Source organism: Triturus cristatus, chromosome 12 (genome assembly GCF_964204655.1).
Source record: "Triturus cristatus chromosome 12, aTriCri1.1, whole genome shotgun sequence".
NCBI lineage: Eukaryota > Metazoa > Chordata > Amphibia > Caudata > Salamandridae > Triturus > Triturus cristatus.
Genome location: NC_140595.1, coordinates 131,252,027 through 131,277,376, shown reverse-complemented (window position 1 = coordinate 131,277,376; position 25,350 = coordinate 131,252,027). Strand labels below are relative to the sequence as shown.

The 25,350-nt window shown below is 43.5% G+C and overlaps 1 protein-coding gene across 1 annotated transcript in view; it reads right to left on the bottom strand.

Moving 5' to 3' along the window:
- Positions 1-25,350, bottom strand: part of PEA15 (proliferation and apoptosis adaptor protein 15) — a 344,104-nt gene that overhangs the window by 204,764 nt on the left and 113,990 nt on the right. The window contains exon 2 of the mRNA XM_085638644.1: positions 25,049-25,190. The gene's annotated coding sequence lies outside the window, so the exon portion shown is untranslated. The remainder of the gene's footprint in view (positions 1-25,048; positions 25,191-25,350) is intronic.

Sequence of the window (25,350 nt, the reverse complement as noted above, 5' to 3'; positions counted from 1 at the left end):
GCCCCGAAACTTACTTTTTTTACAAACTAACCACTGGACTTGGAAATCTCCTATGGTAACGTTGATATTGTTTAGTTTTGAATACGGGCAATCCCAAAAAGTTTTTTGATCAGCTTGTGCTGTCTCTGACAGGAAAAGAATTGGACGGACCAGATCCATAGGTGATCAAAAGTGATCACAATGCTTGTTATGTAGTATTTGTGCATATAATGTCTAATGCCTTATAGTAGGAAGGTACTGAATTACAGTGAGCCTGTTGGATTTAAAAATTCTGCTTTTCTCATTAAAGTACTTGATTAAAAGTGCTTTCCAACATTCTGGGACCCTGTTTTCTTTGTGTTCCTTGAGGATTTTTGCAAAATATTTTGATGGTGTTTACATTTCCCAGCAGTATTTCAAATTTGATATTAATGAATGACTAAGGTATTATGATTTTTAAGTGCAATCGTTCCTTGTTCAAATTATAGCAAATTAAGATCTGGAATTGCAGCTGTTTTCATTCACGTTACAAACTTGTGAAGCTGTGTTTTTGAGAATTACGTCTGTAAACTTGAGTCTTGCTAGCAGAGGGTCACTCAAATTTCAGGACTGCGGCGAGTGGTCGAAAGTGCTTAGACTATTGTGCCCTGTATAGTTCGGCTCACATCTTGTTATACTTCCACTTCTGAAACCATGGTTGGGTGCACCATACATTTTCTTTTTAGTCCGCTTTTCTTACATTTCTTGTTGTGGGGCAAGCTGGCCACTTGTGGTGGGCCAGCATTCGTGTATTATCGACTCGAAATGCAAGGATGCTCGATCTGGAATTTTAGGAACGCAATGCACTATCAACTGTTGCAAACCACTTGATAGGTGGTGTGGGTTGCAAATGGAACTGCTGGTCATATGAACTTTTTCTGATCACTAAAGCACTCACCATTCGTAGTCAGCAAACAACAATCATAAATGTATATTGCGTAATATAATATAATGCATAATAAATGAATCATTGGAGAAATTGATGTGCATTACTCCATCAGAGCGAATGCATGGTAAATTGATTCTTCTTAATGAATCACTGTAATGCATTATCTGCCGCTTGAGGCCTCTGGTAGTCGTTGAAGCAGCTAAATCATGACTACATTAACAACATCTCCCCCAGGATCCAGCGGATATGCATGTAAGCGATCCCACTTTTACACCATCCACAAAACCATTGTGTGACATTGACTAAAGAAGAATTGATCATTACACTCACACCTAGGTAAAGATACAGAACTTTTTGGGTAATTTCCTGAAACGATGATGTATTTTCTTTCCCTCAGTAGCACATTCCAGTTGTTTATAGCCCGACTTGAAACACCTCTCCTTCCCTCTATTCAAAGATGTAGCACGAAACAGCAGGGTACTAAAATGATTTGATCCACAGATATTTGGGACCAATCCTGTAGATGTCCAAGTCATTGAAATGCATTGGGTCCTTCCCTGAATCAGTAGCCGCTGGAGACATTTTAACCAGCCAAGACATTCTCTAGTGTCTTGGCCAGGCGCACAACGCCCATTGGGCTCAAAGGGTTTCCGCCCCCCCCCCCCCGGTCGTGTGTGGCAGCCCGGGCTGAGACAGCTTCCTGGGCACACACACACTCGCACCTGAGTACTTCACAGGTCTTTAAAAGACCATTTGCTTGTTTACGAGGCTTTGTTGTTTTTCACCCCTTCTTAGAGGCGAAGTAGCTCCACTCTGCCTATTGCTTGAAGAATGAGCCCCCCAAATGTTTTCTTAGCCCCCCCCCCCCAAATTTGGCTCTAGTCGGGCCTCTGGTCTTGGCCACACTGAAATGTTCTGCGATCACTAATTTCTGGGTTGTGGCACAGTGGCCTAATGCATCAACTCCAAGAACATTTATTTTCCCTCCTGACCACAGGATTGAAGGGTGGTCGGTCCACTGGGCCTTTCATCCTTTCAGTTGAGGACAATAAAATGAGTACCATTGTGCTGCGTAACAATAAACATCTGTCATTCAGTGCCAGGTTGCTCCAAAGTGTGAAGGGCACTTTACAACTATAAAATAATTTACCTTTTGGTCACTCCTCAACGTATACATTTTTCTCTCTTTGCCAGACACTGTCCCTTCCTTAGCTATCCTAGATTTCTTCAGTGAGCCCAAAAGAAGCTCTGGTTGTGCCAGCCACCCACTGTCTGGCACAGCAGGGATACTAGGAATGAAGAACAGCTCCTTGGTTTTCAGCCTTGTTTCAGCATGGGAAGTGCTGCCTAAACTCGGAGGAGGTGGGCGCTTGAAGGCTCCCACGAGAGGGAGAAAGACATTCCTGCATAAGGAAGTCATTGCACCATCCCTCCTCAGCCCTTGGAAAACATGGTGCCGATTATTCGAATGAGAACTCAACACTTCCATCTTTCTTCAAACAACAAAGTACCATCAACTTATAAACTTGTCTAAAACTAGAACACTACAGGCTAAGGTGGCCATGTGATTCCATGCCTGCAGGGACGCAATTTCCACCCATTAATGTTCCTCTGACAACCTAAGGCATTCTGGAAGTTGTAGTCTTGGATTATTTCCCTTGAGATCCGTAGACTGGCAATGATTTTTATATTAAAAGCCCTGGACTGTGAACAGTGGCAGTGATGACTCGGAGTCAACTAACCACCCTACTTTTGGCAGTGCTGCATTTGCTAAAAAATGTAAGTGCTTGGTCCCAAAGTTTTTTTAGGAGCTTCTATTCACCCAGTTGAATGCCGGGTGTTGAAAATACTAAAGTTGCCTAGTCTTGATTTCCCCTAGATCATCTTTCTTCCACCATACAACACTTCCCGCCTCTTTATCCCCCTCTTGCAGCTTCTTCTGCCTAGCATGCATTCTTTCTTTGTCACTGTTTTCCTATCATTCGCCTCAATCTTTTCCCTTTTCTATAGACACGGCCCTGCTTTAACTCCCGACAACGAAATGCTGTGATTCAAGGGAAGAACCATGCAAGCCAAATGGGCATGTCAAGAGGCCTGTAGCCCACCTTTTTCAGGCACCTCTATGGCTTGGAGATGATTTTCAATGGTTCTCCGTTTTATGGAACCCGTATGCTGTATTCTTCAGATTATCATTCCCATTAGAAGAAACACACCTCTGTACAACACTGTCCTATTCAACCAACTGTGCCCGAAGCATCTTGACAGGATCGGCTTGTTTACTTGTCAATGAGGCATCATGCACGCCTTCTTTTGGGCTTATTCACAAAGGTAAATTTACACAGGAGAAAATCCACACATGTAAATTTACTCTTACACGTTGTAGTATCCTTACTATCTTTGACTATTCGCCATTTGCAGTGTGTAAACTCATTACAGAGTGTAGACTTACATGTCTTCACCCCTGAGACAGAGGGAGGAGCCAAATTTCCAAGCATAAAGTTACCACTAATAACTTTTCAAACACAGGCGGTGGTCTTTGCCACTGGAGCAGAGATCACCCATGGAAAAGTATAAGAACGGTTGAAAAAGATCACTAAACCTTAAAAATAGTAAAAAAATAATGTATGTTAAATATTAATGTAAATTGGTTATATATATTTATGTTAAATGCAGACCAAAATAAAAATTCTACATTATCAATTTAATTTTGAATTAAATATTCAACTGATATAAATATGTTACATTAAAATCATTTTTGAAGACTTTTTTTCAAATCTCACCAATTTTAAAATGCTTTCATTTATTAACTATGTATTTAAAAAATACTACCAATTAGGTGTAGAATTAATTTAAATGAATGTCATAGTTTTTCAAAAAGTTCAATTTTTTTTAATTAAATGTTGTTCTTACATTTTATAACAATTTATCTTTATATATCATTTTTTTTACTTTAAATTAAATGTACATATATTTTAAATGTACATATATTTTAAAAAACAGTTTATTTGAGGTTTTATTTTGAGTCCCTGCCTCCATCATTCTCTGTGGGAGGCTGTTGCAGTTCCCAAGGGTCCCTAAAGGCAGGACTGGAAAACCAACATGGCTCTGAGAGCTCTATTAGTTTTCTTTCATTTTCACTGCTTGCCATTCGGAGAGCTCCTTTGCAACAAATGATAGGCCGGTTAGTTGTTTAAGGTGGGACAAAGACTCAACTACATGAAGTTTTCAGAGCAAATGTGATCAGGGCCAGACTGGGGACAGAAACCGGCCCTGGCACACTGCTCAGGAGGTTCCCCCTGGGGTGAGGGGGAGTGCATGCGAGCAGTTAGCAAGGGCCGGTTTCGGCCGATTTTGTTACAGGGTGCCGATATTGCCGACCCCCGGTAAGAAAAACAGCCCCCCAGGGGCCCAAAACCGGCCCCCACTCTAGCGGCCCACTGGGCAAACGCCCTGTGCCCGCTATGGCCAATCCGGCCCTGATTGTGATGTCACTTCTGCTACCCCAACGTTTTGATGATTCTATTTCCTGAGTATCTCAATGCTCCTTGCCTCCCTGTGGCTAAGGAGGGCTACAAGACATGACACTTTAATTTGTTAACGCCTTGAGACTCCGAAGCCTTTTTGGGAATTGAATGACCACGGTCCCACCATTTTAATTTTCTTTGCCACCATGAGAGACTGCAGAATTAACTGTTGAATGATACTCCAGGGTAAGTAAGCTAAACCTCCCAACCTTCAACACATTTCATAACTAACAGACTGCTTTCTGATAGGAATGGTCGCCCAATGGTAAATGACCACTCTGCTGCATTACGCTTTGCAGCGCTGGTATTTCTTGTCACTGGCAGTACTGTGGCAGTATTCTTTCTTGTATTTAGCGGTAATGAAAGGGAGTGGTAAAAACACCACTGGTGGAACACATTGTGTGCTTGTTTTCAGAAAGTAGTTTAGCGTTCTTTGTTTAACGTTGATGGTCAATTTTTAATGCTTCCCGTGAAAATCACTACGGGATAGAAATAAAATCTGAATTGATTGCACAGTGGCATGTACCCCTGGTTATGTTTACAATCTTGTGCTTGGTGGGGAATCCATTTTATTTTGTGAAACATGGAAGCTGCTGAGAATATATTTACCATGGGTGGCATTTTTATAACCAGCGGTAATCATGCATTAATTTGGTGGGATTTTTAGCACCGGCGGTAATCAGGCACTGATCCGTTACAGGGTTTTGTGCAGGAACAGAGTCTTCAATACCATTTCCTTTCTGAAATGGGAATGAAACTATTGTTTCTGCAGTGTGATCCAACACCTCTCTGTTTTTTGACTGCATTTCAACCAATTGCTTGAATGGACTTGTTCACCCGAATCAGGCACCTCGTTTGTTCATGCAAGGGGCATTCCCCGCAAACAGCTTGTAAGGGCGTAAACATAAGAGAAATGTAGCTATACAGTTAGAGCGGTCGACCTCGAAGCTGGGGAACTGGATTCGAGTCTTGGCAACGACGCTCAACATCCTGTGATTCTGGGCAAATCACTTAATCCCCCCGTGTCTATCAAAAATTAATGTGTCTTTCGATAACGAAACTGGTGCTCATGTAAAGCGCTCTGATACCCGATGTCTGGGGTCTAGATCGCACTGTATAAACTCAAAAATTGACAATATATACAGCAGATTAAAACTTCAACTGCTTTGAGACTCTTAATGACGTAATGTATTACTACCCAAAGCGATGCTCTCCTTTTATCGGTCTATGAAGTATGAAAAGTTGAGTCAGCAATGCGTGGAGTCAAACATTGTCGTTTCAGGCCGCAAACATATATTTGTAACAGGCCACCCTCAGCTTGAGCCCTAAGGGGTCTACATTATTGTGTATCACACATAGGGTGACCAACTGGCATGGGTACAAATTCAGGACAGTGAGTGTAAAAATTCAGGACAAAGGGTCAAAATTCAGGACAAAAATTCAGGACAGGAGGTCAATATTCAGGACAAAAGGTAAGTTTTACAGACACATCAGAGGAGGTTGCGCAATAGTATATAAGTAAGTAAATAGACAACCACTTAAGTACAAGTGAAAGTAAGTTTATATTAGGTTGAGACAATTGTGCACTTCATGGTTTTTTAGTATGCGCGCAGTTTTAAGCAAATGTGCAGGTCTTTTTGTGGTAAAAAAACCACCCCCACCTTTCCAGCTCCCAGAGAAAACACCTGATGCCCGGTCCAGCCGGTCTGGCCTTGCTACCACCCTCCAATGGCGCCCCTCATCTTCATATAGAGCCTCTCTTGTGTGTATTTAATTTCTTCTATAGTGCTACTCATCCCAAGTATGTGGGGCAGAGTGTTGGAGTGCGTTACAACACACATATTATATAGAGACAATCACTCATATAAAAGTTAAAGTCAATGTATAGGAAATGTTGCTTAAGATAATGAGGCTTACAATGTGTAATCATACTTTCATCCATCATTCAGTCTTTCACCATTCACTCTGTCCTTCCATCTGTGTGCCCATCCATGTCCATACTCGACCATTTACAAACCTATCCATCATGTATCCTTCCATCCATCATTTCACTCATCCATCCCTCCATCCTCCCTTTTACTCATCCATCCATCCATTATCCATCCATCCATCCACCCTTTCACCCTATCCATCCGTACACTCATCCATCCACTCTTCCACCCATCCATTCACCTATCCAGCCATCCTTTCACTTACTCATTCATCCACCAAGTCACTCATCCTTCCACCCATTCACCCGTTCAGTCATCTATTTACCCATCCTCCCTTTCTCTTTCAATTCCCCTTTCACTTAGCCATCCATCCTTCCATCCACCCACCCATCCATCTACTCATCCACTCATGAATCCATCCATTGAACCTCACTCATCCATCCTTTTTCTCATCCATCCATCCTTTCACTCATCTATCCATCCTTTTGCCCATCTACAAGCCCTTACATCCACCCTTTCAAGCATCCATCCATTCATCCTTTCACTTATCAATTCATCAATCAATCCATCATTTCACTCATCAATTCACCCATTCTCTCACCCATCATCCACCCTTTTACTCATCCATCCATCCATCATTTCACTCATCCATCCATCCCTTCACTTACTTACTCACTCACTCACCTTTTCACATTAATTATGAGCTGAGCCTTTGTCTGCAGAGTTGCAGACAGAAGAGTCCCATCAAGAACTCCACCCTCACTGTAGTTTCTAAAGCAAGGGGTGGGGTGGGGCCGGGTTAACTATGCCCCTGCACATAGGTAATCTGAAAAAGTGCAAGGCATGAGTCATGCATGATGCACAGTGCCTGGACGTGGGGCGACTGTGACATGGTGTTGTTTCCAGAGTTTTAAGTGGGATGAAAAAACTAAGGGGGTCTCGATGTAATTAAGGTGTGGCTTAAAACACATAAGCTAAAAATCTGTGCTTAGTATAATGTGAAGCCCGACTGGTATTTTTTGTTGCTTCTGTCATTGCATCCAGATATATAATACAAGAAGTAACGTTACACCTAGAACAAGTAACATTTCACCTACAACAAGCCAGAACTATTGGCTTTGTCAATAGTTGTTAGTTGCATAAAATAAAACAGCAGCAACCATGTCTTCCTTGAATATAATATTGAAAATGCGTCAGTTCTAAAACGATGAGACTCTGAGAGAACTATAATCCTTTCCTTTGAACTTCTTTCACCGCCTTCCTTTGATTAACTGGATTGTCACCTAGCAGCAGCATTTGCGTTTTTGCACTTCCAGGTGACCAGGGCCGTTTCTACCATTAGGCAAGACTAGGCTGCCGCCTAGGGCGGCAAAAGGGGGAGGGCGGCAAAACACATGAGTTTGGGAATATCTAATGCATTCATTCTTCTAGCCTGATTGACAGGGGGAGAGAGTGATGGTAGTAAAAGGGAGGGGGCGGCATTTTTCAATTCTTGCCTAGGGCGGCAAAACACCTAGAAACGGCCCTGCAGGTGACCAAATGCCCTGTCCTGGACCGAGGCTGGAGGAGGCCACCACATGCTGTGCCAGCCCAGACTGACCTATTGTCATTCTGTATGTGGCAATCAGCCCCACACAGAATGACAATGGGCGGGGAGGGGCTGCTCTTGTGCTCAGAGGAGTGCGAGGCGGCCCCATCACTGAGCTGAGTCCTTTAACAAGGGAACAGCTCTGTTCCCTGAAAGGCTCAAAATTACGGACAAAAGGCGCCGGTAAAAGGGAACCTCACGGACAACGGACGTGAGGTCCAATTTACGGACGGTCCGTGAAATTTACGGACGGTTGGTCACCCTAATCACACATATGCCGTTTCTGTATGTCCAGTGGCGTAACATAGGCCCCCGCAGAAGCCACGGTTTGGGGCGCCCCTCTGGCACTGTGCACGGGCGATAGTCTCTGGCCTGAGAGCTCCTGGCTGGGTTCAGACGGACTTGCAGGGGGGCCACCTCAAGTTTCGTTACGCCAGTGTGTACATCAACATGTTTCCCTTTACAGGTATAGTTTGTATTTTCAGATGTGGCCATAGCTGTCTTGGTGGATGCCTCATATTTTCCACCAAATAATCATAATTAAAATATGCAGGTATCTACAAACATTAAAAAAAAAACAGCTTTCGGTCAGCCCTCTTCATCCATGGTCGATTCAGATGTCTCACTTTTTTTTAACTTAATATAGCGAACAGTGAGTCAGCCCACTTCATCCGCTGGCTGTCCTACCTTGTGAGCAATGGACAATTTTCCTGACCTCGTGGGCACATCTACATGAAAATTATTTCACTTTGCTGCCCACAAGAACAGTAGTGCCCAGGTGTTTTGTCCGCGTCTGTACTTTTCATATTTTTGCATGCACCTTGCATATGGTTGCAAAAACCAGATGAAAAACGCTCAAAACCCAGATCCTCTGGCTTTGCCAACGCTTTTTTTTAGATCAACTTGGATTAATGCTATGGATGTGAACATTGAGAAGAGTGGGTGGGGGTGTAAGGAGAGCGCTCGGCCCTTTATGAGTGTCTTAGGGCAGCTTCCCCTTTTCTCTGAACCGAAACGTCTGATTAAAACCACGAGACGTTCGACTCCTGACATTTTCTGAATGAAAAGGGCACTGAGCAGTGCGGGGAGTGGAGCGGCCTCGTGAGATTAATTCCCCCACCCCCTCTCTTTGGCCAACAGGCCTTCTCAGATTTTCATTCACGCTGAAGAGAGGAAGTCACTGTGTGACTCTCTGGGACTGGGACTTGGCATCTGCTGATGACGTCACGGAAGCGATTTGTGGAATTAAGCAGTCCATCCTTCCACTCACCTCGAGCTTTGCGACTGTTATTGCATCCTATAATTTCTAACAAAATTAAAGATAACTATATCACGATTCCAAAGTTAAGGATACTAATGATAATTATGTTTATTGCTTTTTTAGTGATGATGACAAATGATAATAGTCAAGATGTTTTTAATAAGAATATATACTTTTACTAAGCGGTTTTTAAAGCGCAATACAATCACAACGCGGTTGTTACAGCGACTGCATTGTTACCGCGCAGTGCCCTTACAAAGCAAGTTGTTACAACGACTTGCGCTAGATGGGTGCTGGACTTAGGAATAGTATGATTTACTATTCCAACTCCAGTGTGTGCAACACTAGGGAAGGTGTTGGAGTAGTAAATAATACTATTCCGTAGTATAGAGCGCCATCTAGCACAAGTCATTTTAACGACTTGCGTTGTAATGGCACTGCGTGGTAACAACGCAGTTGTTGTAACAACTGCGTTGTGATTGTATTGCGGTGTAAAAACCGCATAGTAAAGGTTGTTTCCCTTTTAATATGGACAGTCATGGTGATGATCTTAAATGATGACTTTTATTATTATTATTTTTTTTAAGAGTTTTATATAGCGTGAACTTGACCTGAAGGTATCGGGTAACAGAGCGCTTTACACAAGCACCAGTTGCGCTACATGAGGACACATTCATTTTTGTTAGGCACGGAGAGATTATGTGATTTGCCCAGATTCACAGGATGTTCAGCATCGTTGCCGAGACTTGAACCCGGTTCCCCAGATTTGAGGTCGACCGCCCTAGCCATTAGGCCAACTCCTATCCCCATTATGTGCTACGGTCTGGGCTTGCACACCACACCATTGTGCACCATCCAGAATAGATCCATACAGATGCAAGTATTTGTATGTGTTTTTTTTTATTTAAGAAAGTAAGGAAATTAGAGAGATTTGCATTTGTAGCTTGGTACTTTTCCACAGCTATCTGGCAGATTAGAAGGCTATTTATAATATGCCTTCACAAAATCTCAACAAGACAAATACTAGCACACCAGACTCAGGAAAGATGTATTTACATTGATAATAGGTCTGGCCTCGGCAAGCCTGCATTCGTTTGTTGATTTACTTTTCAGCAAGTGTATGCAGTAGTGGCTGCTACAGGGCAGTAAAGGTGAGGTGTTTTTTTTTTTAAAAAGCGAAAAATTAAACTTACTTTACCGGCGGTCGCGTTTTCTCCGTCCTTCTTGCCACAATGCAGGAAACAGGAAGCACCCAGGCTCCCAGAATCCCTTAGCCAATCACGACGCTGCCGAGCAGCCTCGTGGTTGAGCTGAGCGCTGTGGTTCGGTGCTCAGACGGGGACCCAGGCTCTGCATTACAGACGATGGAGAACATGCAAAGTGCGCATGACTGTTTGGCCCGACCAAGATGTCCGGCCAAACTGCCATGCGCACTTGGAGAGTGCCTGCCACTCTTCCCCTGCTATGAGAGCAGCTCAGCCCCACCCCGCTTCGCACCTGCAGAGCTGATAGGGAAAAATAAAATGATAATAACATGGCGTTATTATCATTTTATTTTTCTTGTGGCGGGACGCTCCACCGCCTTAGCGGAGGAGTCACCCGCTGAGTGTATGGGATAAACATTAAGGGCCTGATTGCAAGTTTAGGTGTTATTGAATACCCTGATAAATAACAATACCATGGCTTACGTTATTTATTGGGTGCGATGAATAACACCTATTAAGAGTTTGTGGGGAATAACATGCGTATTTGGGTGTTTAATGCCTCAAAATCTGCATGATGCGATAAATACTGTATGCTTTTCCACTGTTAAATTGTGACAGGTTTGACCTTACCATAAATATCTGATGTGTTAAATACCTTCAGCTTCGTAATCCCGACCCATGTGAAAACAGGGGTTTACGCATGGGTAGGAATTGCTCCACCCACTTGTAACCAGGCCATTAAAGTGTAATAGTAATAAAAAGTAAAAATGCTGTCATTTAAACGTGGCATGCTAATGTTTGAAAAAAGAGGTACCAAAATGACCATTTGGAAAATAGATATTGGCCTTCCATCCCTTCAAGATAAGAGGGATACCTTTTAGGTAGACGTGCACATGTGGATGAGAAGCCGCTGCTACTCACTGTGACTAGCGCCAACAGATGACCCATTGCCACTTGCTGTGTACTGTGGAGGACCAAAGTGAAATGTGAATGACACTACAAAAGACCAGTGGATGAAAAAGGCTAACAGAAAGTTCCTCTTTGTACATATATATGTATGTATTTTTTGTGTGCACTTTTTGGGGCGGGAAACAGGAGGATGGCAAGAAAGCTAAAGCTGTCTGTAGTCCAGACCTAAACGGAGGTTGAGAAGAGGGGCATTTAAAGTGGGCTAAACTATCAATATCTGGAGAACTTGGACTCAGGACAACAGCAAGGGAAAACAAGATCTCAGTCACTGACATCCCTGACTTCTAATCAGGAAAGGTGAGAGGATTTTGAGAGCTCCAGGCAAAATGCAACATAGCTACACACAGAAAAGAAGACATGTTTGTTCCTTTGGTGTTATTCTCTGCAACCACCATGGGCGGGGCGCTAAATCTGCTGCCTTACTACTCTTGTGAAAGAGCCAGCTATGCCAATAGTCCACTGTCAGTTTCTGATTCCCCTTACTAACCTCATCATGATATGCCATCCACTCTCCCCGCAAGGTTTCTACCTTATGACCACACGCACAGGCAATTCTGTTTGACTCGGCTTGTTATGATCAACCAACATCACATACCTTAAACAGGAGGAGTTGCATATCTGAAAATCATAGAACCGGACGTAAGAAGGTAAAAAGTAACAGACTGTACTATTTCAAGTGTAGGGTGAAAAAAAAAGTTTGGTGAGCTCAACAAGACTAAAACCTCTAACAAGCAGGTAGCAAACACTTTTCTATCACAGATGAACAAACATGCCATGCTGTTTCCTAGAATCTCAGATTCAGCCCATCAGCCACCCACAAACAAAATGTCCAAAAGAGAGACATTAATCCCTCTTTTTTTACAGTGTTTAACGCCCACCCCCATGTCCATCACAGTTGTGGGTCTTATTGCATGGCCATTTTCTGGCCGGGCAGTGAGGGAACTCAATCTGGTGCTGCAACCACCACCAGGATGAAGACCACTTCTGTGAGGCGACTGTAGAAGGTATTTTCCAAAAACAGAGTAAGAGGTATAACCTCATGTATATCCCCCTATAAACAAATACAACACACTAAACTACTCGAGGGTGATGAAGTCACTGATATACTCGGACTAATTAGGGTCAAGGATCATCAAAAGCTGCCATGTGCGGCAGCTGTGATTTTGGCATCATTAGATTTGCTGCTTATTGCTATATTTGGGTATTAAACTGGTACTAATGAGGTGTACCGAGTGCCCAGACAGTGCTAATAACTGTAAAAAGTACAAAATAATGATGTAATACTAATAGCACCTTTAGGTGTTCCATTGCAGGAAGCAAGTTAAGGCTGGTTCCCTTTACAGCAATGTACTCATCAATCGAAATATGAAACAATAAACAAATAAATCACAATAGCATTTACAACTGCCCACACTGTCCATGTTATCTGAAGAAATACAGAATGCCCAAATACACAGGCTCTATTCACAAAGATTTTTCTGTGACTGATTGGGATTATAGTCCCAGACTTTCAGGAATAAGGCACAATATCTCATGAGAATAAACATTTGTGACTCAGGCCAGGTGTGTTATGCATGAGGTAATAAAAGTTGCAAGTTGTGCAAAGACATGATGTCAAAGTACCTCAATGGTCTGAGGTCTGCAGCCCTCATTTTTTCTTAGGACCCTGCTCCCAACCATACCGAATGGCGGTGTTGCTAAATATCAAGGCTGCCTAGTATTGATTCCAACTGATGTCACTTATTTTTTACCACCCCAAAGTTGCAGGTACTTTTTCATCTCTGATTTTTCTTCCTTTGACACTGTTTTCATATTTTTTTGTACTTTTCCTGTCTTCTTCTTCTACCTGTCCAGCTTTCTCTCTTTCTTGCTCTTATTCAAGATTTGATGATGAGCAGTAAGACCTGGGGCCGTATTACACTAAGTGCCTGCTTTGCGCGCCCCCGGGGCACTTTGGCGTTACAGAAGAAGCTGCAGACGCGTGTGCGGCCCCTTATGTAATACTGAAAGCGCTAGCACACATACAGTAATAGCGCTTTCTCAAGAGGGCGGTCCCTCATTTGCATGGGGGCGTCCCCCAATCAAATGAGCGAATCCCTCTGCCTCTATGCCCGCGCCGTATTATAGACGTGGGCACAGAGGCAAAGAAGATCTCAGGAGGCGAATTGACAGTGCTGCATAATTTACTCAACCCTGCCACATATTTGGCCCTCCCCTGCCGCATAATTCTGGTGGCCCTGAGCAAAGAAAACCACTGCAATACAATTGAGATTCATTTCCTCTTTGTTTATGTCTCTCCATGTTCTGCCTCTCTTCGCCCTAGTCCCGCTCTCCATCATTCTCGCTCCCATCTTTCCCACTCTCTCCCCCTCCCACCCTCTAATTCTCTTTCTCTCTGTGCTTTCTATGTCTGTTTCTCTCTCTCTTCTCTCTCTTGTCACATCTCTCTCTGGTGCTCTCTCTCTAAGTCCCTCTCAACTTCTCTGTCTATCCTAGGCAAATGCTCAGCAACGTCGAATATTGAAAAAACAGCTTAGTACATTAGAATAGTTTTTTCTCTCCAAAAAGCACTTAACCATGAACAACAATTTAATGAACCTTTTCTTGCTGCCTGCGGCGCTTGTTGCGGATTTAAACTCGTTTTCCTTACACTTGGACCAGGATTAAAATTACACGTATTAATAATAATATATGTGTTAACCTCTTAACCAGGAACAGCACATTTTGAAGGCATGCAAATGATGTGTCCGAAAATCAAAACTCATGTTAATTTGCGCCAGAGCTAAAACACATAGGGGAAAACACACATTCATTAGAGATGGGTCTCACAGAACAGGTCGCACACACTAGAGAAAAATCCCCAGAGAAAAGCATTCGCGCTGAGGGAAAACAATATTTTAACAACTACATTCCAACCCTCGGAATCCTAAAAACAGAGGAGAGAAAACGATAATGTCCCCTTGCACCAGGAAGTGACACCCACAACGCAGGAAAGGTGTGATGTTGGGTAGAATGCTGTGGTCGAAAAAACAGGACGGGAACGAAACAGAACTTGAAAAAACAGATTACCTCCCCAAAGTATGCTTTGCTCGAGATAAAAACAGCTTTGGATAAACTCTATCACCCGACACAAGGACATTTTGTATAGAGTCCGACCTGGAGGCCCATGGAAACGCACGTGCTGCGCTAGATAAAGCCGCGTGCCGTCCTTGACGCACACACGTGATTCCCGCCTTTGCCTCCATTTTAGGGCCCCTCAATTACCTGCTGAGCAAATATGCTAGCGCGCGCCCGGTGGCGTGGCTGCAGCGTGCCTATTACCGGCGTGCTGACGGCAGATTAACCCCTGACACCCGTGGCGCGTGACTTGAATTGGAAACGACCAGGAGCCGCTTCAATATGGACCTCTCGTTGCTTCTGGTAAGTTTTTTCCCCCCCTTTCTAGTCACACCTACGGTTTTTGATTGGCGTTCAGCTCAGGATGGAGACTGGGTGGTGATGGGGAAGGGGGAGAAATCATGAATACTGAGTAGGTCATCCATTTTCATCAGCCCACAGGGGCCAAAGGGTGTCAGGAGGGTGAGCGGCTGAACAAGATTACTATTAACTGAGGGGTTTGGAAAAAAAATGGGACAGGATGAAAATGATGACGAAACTAGGGGGCATATTTAGTCCCATTCGCCAGCAGAGTGTCACTTTTTTTGGCGCTACCGTGGGTGCAAAGGCACTTAATGTGACTTAACACCACCTAGTAAATATGCCCCCTTTTGCCGCAGCCCTCTGTGGCAAGGGGCAGGCAATGGGTGTTCCACCGCCACACCCATTGCTTTTTGATGCTGCCCCAGATTTACAAGGCCGAGGCAGCGCCAAGAAATAATGCCAGGGAATACCTTGACTTCGAATGGCTATACAAGGAGAAATGATTAATTTCTCCTCATTTTTTGATCTTCCTATGTACGCTGCATTGTGCAGCACAAATAGAAAGAGCATATGACGATTATGGATTGTTTATGTGCAGTAAGATGTCCCTTCCACACACAAACAATCGCCCCTGCAGCGCAGACACCCTTGCAACATGGCAGCAGGTTGCCTGCGAAGCGTTTGGCAGCTTTTTTTGCACCAGCGCTAGGGGAAACACAGGGGTGCACCGTATTCATGGGAATCCGGCACATCCCAACGTTTAAAAAATGTCAGAGCGTGGCATTGCCAAATTTGGTGTAGCACAATGCTCCGTCATTTTTTAATAAATATGTCCCTGTGTGAGAGCGTTGGTGAATGGAAACAAGGAAGGATCTAAAAGTCCTTTTTCACAAAAGAAGTGATGAGTCCGCTTGTGCAGAAGCAGTATATCTCCTGGTGCAGATTTACAAATTTCAGTAATTCACAAAATGGTGCGGAAGGACGCCTGGAAAGCTGCAACAGATGCAGGGCAAATTTGGTGAATTTCACTTTGCTACTAAATGAGGGCATTTTCACATTCATAATAAATTTGATTGTGCACGGTGTAGTGGCTCTACTCTTTTCCCTGTTTTTTTCTTTATGGGAGATATATTTTGCCCAGGAGAGAAATCTCTTTAACGACACCACCGACAATTTTAAAAGTGATCCCTTATTCTTTCAGACTTATTTTTCATCACCATATTTTGACCCAGGCCAAAAGAGAGAAAGGCAGAAAAGGCAGGAAGATGGAGGAAGAGAACAATAGGAAAGCAGTGATGTTGCGGGAAAGCAGCTACCTGCAAGAGTGAGAAAAAAAGACAGAAAAGTGTAGGGTGGTGGAAGAGTGATGCATGAAGTGGAATCAGAACTAGGCAGCCTTGGTATTGGGTACCTGTCACTGTCCGTAGTAAGCATGTCTCAGCATTAGTTTTTTGGACTTGTCATAGTTTTTGGGACAGTGTCTCCATGTCGGTGTTCATGGCTATGTGCAGTGGTGGCTTCTCCAATAGGGCGGAGGAGTGCCGCCCAACTGCTTTAGGCAATGGAAAAAAATGATAACTCTACGTCATTATCATTTTATTGTTCCTGCTGCAGCCTGTCGGCGGGCCAGGTGGGGCAGGTCTGTTCTGCTCTCAGAGCAGGGGGAGGAGTGGTGGGCACTATGTAAGTGCACATGAATGTTTGACCGTCCCTGTGGGGCCAGCCAAACATGAATGCGCACATTGCATGTTCTCCATACAGATTGCATTACAGCCTGCATGGAGAACATGCCCAGCTTCCCATTCCCTGGCTGAGCGCCGTGTTTCGGAGCTCAGACCAATAACAACGCTGCATTGCAGCGTTGTGCAGCGTTGTGATTGGTCAGGGGAGCCTGGGAGCACGGTGCTTCCTTTGCAGAGAAAAAGCCAGGAAAAGGATGGAGGAGAGGCGGCGACTGGTCAGCTGGCCGGCCGGCCGGCAGGTAAGTGGATTTTGTTGTTTAAACCCTCCTCCTCCCCTCTCTATTGCTGCTTCCCGGGAGCAACTGCTCCTGCCTATGTGTCACCGCCTCTCCATGTGTTTTCCCTCATTGTTCCAGTAACAGTGTCAGTTACCCACACATGTTCCAGTGTCAGTTCCCCGTGTTCTTATACCATTGTCAATGTCCCCATGTCAGTTCTTCTGTGTCACTTTCCATGTGCCAATGGCGGCATCCCCTTTTAGTTTCGCTGTCTCTTTGTGAGTGTAGGTGCCTGTGTACTTATACATGGTCCTTGTGGCAGTGACTCTTTGCAGTGTTGCAATGCCCAATATCCATATTAGTGTCCCCGTGTCACTATTAATGCCCGTGTTCCTAAGTCACTGTCTTTGCTTCAGTATTCGACTGTCACTAATCACAGTTTTGTATTCCTTATATTTGTGTCCCTTTGTTGTGTCACTCTCTGGACTTCAGTATCGTGCTATCACATGCTAACACCACCCTCATCTCCCTGTGCCAATGCCCTATGCCAATGTCCCAGAATCAATGTCTCTGCCTTCTGTCAGTGTTTCAATAACACGGTCCCCGAGTCAATATATCCATGTTAGCTTTAAGTACTCTTGCATCAGTGTCTCAATATCCATGTCCTGGTGGTGGTGTACCTGTGTCACATTCCTTATGTCGATGTCGCTGTTTGATTTTAGGGGCTGATGCCTCAGGCTCCTAGTGGTAGTGAACCATGTCAACTTTCCAGTGTCACGCTTTCCATGTCAACCATCAATGTCTATGTTGGTGCTTAGTGTGTCAGTGTTCAAGTGTTTGTGTCCTTGTGCCAGTGCTCAAGTGTCAGTGTTTACATGGCAGGCCCCTTGTGTCACCGGCCCTCTTTCGATATTTGCCTTTGTCAGTGTACCAGCATTTGTTCCCCTATTCTGTATTCCTGTGTCAGTGCCCCTAGGTATTGTGTTCTATGATCATTATGTTAGTTTCAACACTCTTGTGTCCTCTGGCCCCTGGGTCAGTGTCGGGTGACACTCCCCCTACATCAGTGTCCCAGCATTAGTGTTTGCGCACCACTGTAACTGTTCCAGTGCTTAATTTGAGCCTGTGGGTTCCGGGACTCAGCACCCGCACTTAATCATCAACACCGGCTCTTTTCATGAGAACCAGTTAAGTACACATTAATTTATGGTAGGCATGGGGAGATTAAGGGATTTGCCTAAAATCGCAGGATGTTGAGCCAACGCCGAAACTTGAACCTGGCTCCCCAGCTCCAAAGCCTGCAGCTCGGGCCATTACGCCACATCCTCTCCTCACTTGCATAGCTAGTTCTGTTTTAGGCGGCGCTAACAGGGTATATGGGCTGGTGCAATCTGCCTCCAGCACTTATTTATTTACAAATTAACCACTACACTGTTCCCATGTTAGTATAAGTGCTCCTACTTCAGTGTCTCCTGGGTCAGTGTCCTAGTATCGGTGTTGATTTACATGTCAGCATTCTGGGTGAGTGTCCTATTGCCAGTACCCAAGAGCTGTGTTCCCTTTTTAGTGCCCCTTTATCTCTCTACCCATGTCAGTACCTGTAGTCCTGAGGCTAAGTGCCAGTGAAAGTGATGATACCCCTTTGTCAGTGCCCTGTCTCATTGCTGCTGCCCTCAAGTCAGTGCCCTAATGACAGTGTCGATGCCCGTGTGTCTGGTACTAGCTATAATATCTCCCATAATGCCATTGTTTGCTTATGAACTACTTAAACTAACGTCTAGAGCGGTCAACCTCGAAGCTGGGGAACCCGATTTGAGTCTCGGCAGGGATGTTCAACATCATGTGATTCTGGGCAAATCACTTAATCTCCCCCGCCTAACAAAAATGAATGTGTCCTTGTGTAATGTAATCGGTGCTCATGTAAAGCGCACTGATGCCTTCAGGTCTAGTTCGCGCTACATAAAACTCCCCCCCAAAAATTGTAAGTCTAATTTGAAACTCTATGGTGATGGATGAGCCTTGGCACCAGATGGTAAAGATGAACAAAAAATGTAGTGATTAGAAAAACTGAAGCCAATGATATAAGTATTTGAGGAAGGATAACTTGAATAACGGTGCAAAATAATATTCTTGCTAGAGAAATGCGCTTCAAAAGTAGGAGGCGGCATGCATTTCACGGTTGCATTTTTACTGTGACTCACGCAGCATTATGATGAGCCTCAACATTACACTATTTTTTATAGATAACCATGCATGAGCAGTTTCACTGATCATTTGAAAATTAAAGAAACAGTTTGCAATATATTTCATAATACAGTGCAGGTCCTTCATTCTAGCTTGCATGTTGAGCGAATCCAGAAGTGAAGAAAGTTATACCATAAGCTAATCTTTTGTGTGGAAAGCAATTTCTGCCTACTGACATTTGCACTTAGAGGGCATCAATATATATTATATGGCTACCGCCCTGGCAGACTGCAGGATAGAGAAATCAGGGAGTTCCTGAAAAGCTTTAAGAGTTAAAATTGGCAAATGAGGGAAGGAAAATAGTGATGGGCAAAAGGAAGAATATATTTAAGATACTAAGCAAGTTAAAGAACAGAATGCAGGAGGTAGAAAAGAAAAACGTGGCACCGTGGTAGTGTCACAGATTGGGTGCATGCAGATTTCATGTAGTACGTAGCAATAGACCATGCCTGGGATAAATTAAAATCATGCCAGAGTAATTCACATTATTTTGGAAATTTTGGATTAAGCTGGTTACACAAAATCCCCGAAATTATGCATCACCCCACTTTGCTTAATTACGTGTCGTAATTTTTTGACCGTGAACGCACCCAAAGAACAGATTGCAAGCGAGTATTCTTACCGGTGCTTTCGTTGAACACCTCATTGTGCTAAAAATTGACACAAGGACATCTTTCATGCCAAAAATATAGCTAAAAAACCCAGATTCACATTTTGCATAATGACTCCAATTTTGCATAATTTTTCTTAAATTTTGCATACGTATGCAAAAGAAAATTAGGCACATTTACATAATCAGGAGTGTGCATAGGTTGGGGTCATGCCATTGAAAGAAGGAACCACAGAGTTACTATATAAATTAAAGCTACATGGTCCAACAAATCTCCAGCCTTGGCAGCAGTGGCCTGTCCTCAGGGGTGGTGGGGCCACGGGCCCGACCTTTTGGCAGACATAAAGAGTGTCTGTCAGTCAGAGTAATGGTCAGCCTGACAGACACTCTTTATGTTGAGGTCAGGCAGCCAGGTGCTGTGCATGCGCTATTGCACAACTGCCTGGCTGCCTGAGCTGAACTTCACCCAGCTGAAGATGTCAAAGCCCTGTGGGCGTGACCCCCTCAGACCAGCAAAGCACTGTGAGGTCCTCCTCATCATGATGAGGGGCAGCGTCACTGATAGTCTCGGACTGGACACTTCAGTTTTAAGCCCTGAAGTTCCCAGGTCTGAGTGTCTATCATGATGCTCGGCACAGAGTAGGGTGTGGTCAGCAACTCTCACTGACCTAATCCCACTCTACAGCAAGGTAGAAACTGCAGCCTCCTTTCATTGGCTGACTTAAGATCAACCAGTGAGAGGAGGTGCCCATCCCAAACCTTTAGCAACCTCAGAGGCTTTCCTACCGCCAACTGAGATCACTGCTGCAGCAAGTAAATTGTGTTTTTTTAATGTTTGATGTGTGAATGCTAGTGTGTATGTATGAATGCTTGTGTATTTTTGCATGTATGCTGTGAATGGGGGTGTGTATTCCTGCACGCTTTTGAATGCATGGGGTGTGAGTATGCATGTATATATGGCGGCTCCTCCTCTATGGCAGAGGAGCGTCGCCCCCTCCCACCAGCAGTCTCAAAAATTTGAAAAATTGTACGATGATAAAACAGGTTTATTATCGTTTTATTTTCAACTTCTAGGCCGGGCTAAGTCTTTGGGGTTGGGCCATCACGTGGGCAGAAACCAGGAGGAGTGGTAGGTGCACTGCTTTCAGTGCGCATGTCAGTTTTGCCAGCTGTCTCAGAGCAGACAAACCGACATGCGCACTGAGCTGTCTCCAAACCAGCTGCGTTGCAAAGTTGGAGACAGCAAAGCACAGGTTCCCCGTCTCCATGGGAGCACAAATTGAGGGCGCTCAGGCCAATACTGACGCTGCACTCATGCATGAGAGCAGCATCAGGATTGGCTGTAGAGAAGATTGGGAGCCTGTGCTGTAGTGAGGAGCAGAAGATTATGATGTGGCAGGCAGCAGAGCAGATAAGTTCTGTTTTGTGTTGTCTCCCATTCTCCTAGCCCACCCTGCCACTCTGACCTAATACCGGCCGCTACTGGTATATGTGTGCACATGTGTGGCCCGCCCGATCCCTCTCCTGCTCATATTATAGGCCGCCACTGAGTCTTGGGCTTTTATTTGCAAACCATTGCAAATGGGTCCTTTTTCAATAGATTTAGTGGAGTTGAATTAAGACTACAATTCCTAGAATGCATTAGGATGGTACAAGGGACCTCCAATGCCAGGAGGTTTTATGGTACTTGCCAGCTAGAGCTTGGTACAAAAGTGTATAGGGGATTTTGCCGGGTACAACATGAGAGTGTAAAGTCTGGTATAAGGCACAAAATGCTAAGCCTAACAGTTTATGTGGCAAGAGAGCTCAGTGAACTAATCACTTTCTACTGAAAAAATTGAGGCTTTACTCCTGGTGCGCTGATCATGATTTTGAGGTGGTTGGTAATGGACAACTCTTCAGTCTCAGGAGGAAGAGTCAAGTTTAAGGGAGAACTCACTGGCAGAACGCCCTTCCCCACACCGTCTATACTAGTGGAGAAGATTCTGCACATGGATTATGTTGGGTTGTCCTTTTTATTTAGCTTGTCCTCCAGAAACTACAACCCAAGTCTTGATCAGGCTCTCAGTCTCTCATCTTTCTGAGTTTCATAAATTGAGTCTTACCAAGTTGCTTAATTTTGCTAAATTTTAACACCCATTGTTTACAGTTTAATAAAGCTACAAATGCTGTTTGAAAGATCAAATAATTATTGTACCGGTTTTTTCTCATTTCAGAAAAAAGGGTGCAGCCAATAGGCAGTGGGAAATTAGAATGAGCCCAAGTCCATAAGGGCAAACTTCGAACTCTGGTGCAAGGAGCCACAGGCAAAATGACATTTGACAAGAACAGAATTTTAATGCATTTTATTGTAAGCTGGTTCTATAGCTGCCTGCAGTCCAATCAATAACTTAATGGCTTTTAAAGCTATCATTCATCTGCTTTACTCGTGCTAATCACAAAATGTATGGATGTAGTTGATGTGAAATATAGAAATGCAAATGAAAGAAAAGTAATCACAAATGGAAAGAAAGAATGCAGGGTGGAAATAAATGCAGACCGGAGAGGCTGGACTTCTTTAAGCTCAAAAACACTATTTTTAAATGGGGGTAGTATAGGATGCGTGTAGTTTTATAGTTTTGTAAATAGATGTTCCCGTCACACAACTCGTTGCTTCAAGTTTTACTGACTGCAGAAGAATGAGAGGAGGGTGTTTCCTACAGGAAGCTGATATTGCTGACATTAGAAGCATGCAAATCTGAGTGTTCCCGCCAAAATTCACCCCCTAGACCTGGAGATTTTTCGCACTGGTTGTTGCAGGTTTGTTTACCTCCACAGTATCTCAAACCAACTTACATTTGCCTTGTTTAGGTGAGCAATGTTTCTACCCCCTGCCCTCAGCTCTATGTATTAAACCCCACCACTCTGAATCGTGGACTCCTGGAAGGAAATTGAATCCTGCTCTTCTTGTTCGATCTACACCAGGAAGAGAGATAATTGAATCTTCTGTTGTGCTTGCCTGTGGAGAGGGCTGACCGAGGTCATGTCTGGAGATGGAGCTGTGTACCTTATCAAGTATGGTGGACTTGACGACAGCAACTCACTTTAAATTGAAAATTGCCCAGCCCAGATGAAAACAAACAGTGCCGAAACCAGTTAGCATCGACAAGCAAGAGGTTGAACTAGGTAGAGACAACGGAGGGGGTGTTTGCGCTTTCTGCCAGAATTTTCTTTGCCAATATTTGTTCCGAAAGGGATGTTTATCTCCACCGAAACACACTTCTCCACCTACCTTGATGCATTTACATTTTATATTTTAACGTTTCAGATTTTATAGTACTATAAGATAATCAAAGTTTACATTTTATAGTGGTTAGCTTTATTCGGGTCTCAAATACTTATTACATGTAAAGAAATAGTACTGTATGTACCTATGGGCAACTCGGTCTGCTGTGACCTTCCACCCTCTGTTGTGATAGCACAAACACCTATTTCATGGTCATATGACAAAAGAGGTGCGCTATGCTGGCTTGTGAACTTCCTTGCACAAGTGGATTGGTGCCGCACTGTGGGGACATAGTATGCGAAAGATGCCTCTACACAGGCCATATAGTAGGCGAATGTATGACGTTACAGCGCATACATTTACAATGCATGCCTTTACAACGCAGTTTTTACTTTGCAACATCCTTTACAACGCATTCTTTTACATCGCATGCCATTACATAGCATTTTCAGAAACTACCTTTACAACACATTCCATTACATAGCATTATACCTTTACAACGCATACCATTACAATGCATACCATTACATTGCATTTAAGGTAAGTGTTGGATAGCATAGGGTTAATAATTACTATTCTAACTCCAGTGAGTGCAACAGTAGGGTAAGTGTTGGATACTGTAAGGGTACTATGCGTTGTAATGGTATGCATTGTAATGACGTGCGATGTAATGCCTGTGTTGTAGTGACATGCATTGTAATGACATGCGTTGTAGTGACATGCGATGTAATGGCTGCATTGTAATGACATGCGATGTAAAGGATGTTGCGATGTAATGACCGCTATGTAAAGGTAGTGCGATGTAATGACTGCGTTGTAAAGGTTGTTTCCCATCGTAGGCCAGTGCAATAAAAAGCACAATGAATATTCATTGTGTACGCTGCAGTCCTGTCCATCCCACGAGGCTGATGTAAAGATCCTGGAGAGGAAGGTCCAGGAACTAACTGCTTCCCCGCTCGTGAAGGCCCTCAGATTCCGCAGAATGCCCATTGTGACATGATCTACCAATGTATCCCTCACACCCTATTCCCTCTCCCTAGCCTGGCTTCTGGGCGTAGCTACCACCACCACAGAGGGGCATTCAATCTGCAATTACACCTCATGGGGAACTAGCGCCGTGATTTTGGTCCCAGCATGTCTCTAGCCCCACCGTGTTTCCTTTCGAAACTAACCCTTGGGTTGGGCTTTATGTCTGACACTCCTTACCGGTATAGTTAGAGGTAGTTTATACTGAGTTTAGGATTGTGTAATTATAACCAGAGTGTTCTATTAAGTATTTTGAACACCCAAAACGCATAACTGAACTTTCAGTGCTTCTTGCAAAAGTATGTATACATTGTTCTAAATTTCAGATTACAGTTCATTGTTATATACCATAACCTGATACTACCGCACAGCAGACAAACTGTTTAAATGTCATGTCATTTGGGATGGCAGCTCTTATAGATGCCGACGTCTTTCAGTGATGATTCTCCATAGGTGCACTGCTCCGATACGTAGACATGTTTGGATGCCATTTGGTTATAAGTGATATTTCCAACGCACTCGTCTGTTTTAGACTTGGCATGTTTTTCTTTGGGCCTATCTATTGACTGGTGAAATTAAGGCACGTATGTTTCAGCAACCTCTGGGGCCTGAATAACTATTGCTTGGAAGTATTTAACTACTCTATCCTCCAGCCAACCCTTTCTAAATTTCGTCAAGCATTCAGTCTCGAAGAAAATATATAGCGCTGCCTAAAATCAAAAACAGTTTTGGGTGAAATTCAACGAGGCAAGATAAAGAGATTTTATATTGTATAGTTTCTTTATTTGCTTACTTTCCCTTTTTTCTATTGCATGTCACTTCTGTTAATGGGGAAAAATTTCTCAGTCTTTGAACTTTTGATGTTGTGAGACCGGTCAGTATTTTCTTTGATGCACAGTGTGGCCACCAATATCTATTTATATCATCGGTAAGATACTAAAACATCTATTTCTTGCTTTAGGATTCTATTATTACGTTTCTTCTCAGGAGTCCCAAAATATGAGTTGCTCCGTTGAGTTTCTAAAAAAAATATCTTTAACCCATATTGTCATTGCTGTTAAACCCCACTCACTTTGAATAACACTTAGGTGAACAGTAGTTGTATTATTTTAATATTAGTTTTTACACACACACTTACCTCTGTCTATCAAAGATTTAATAGTTTATGACTTGTTGCTGATGTAACCAATATATCTTGTTATACAACAGCTGATGGGCAACTCCAAACGTTTGCACAGCTCTCAGATGGCTGAATAGGATCTGGTCAGGAACAAGCACCACTATGAAATAAATGAAAAAAATCGGAGATTATTAAGAAGCATGTCAAAGGCACCAGTTTAATTAATGAACGAAAGAAGGAGTAGTAATTTTAAAATATACTTAGAAAACATTTCCAATTCTTGTTCCAAAATTCTTGCAATATCATTCTCAGCTACACCA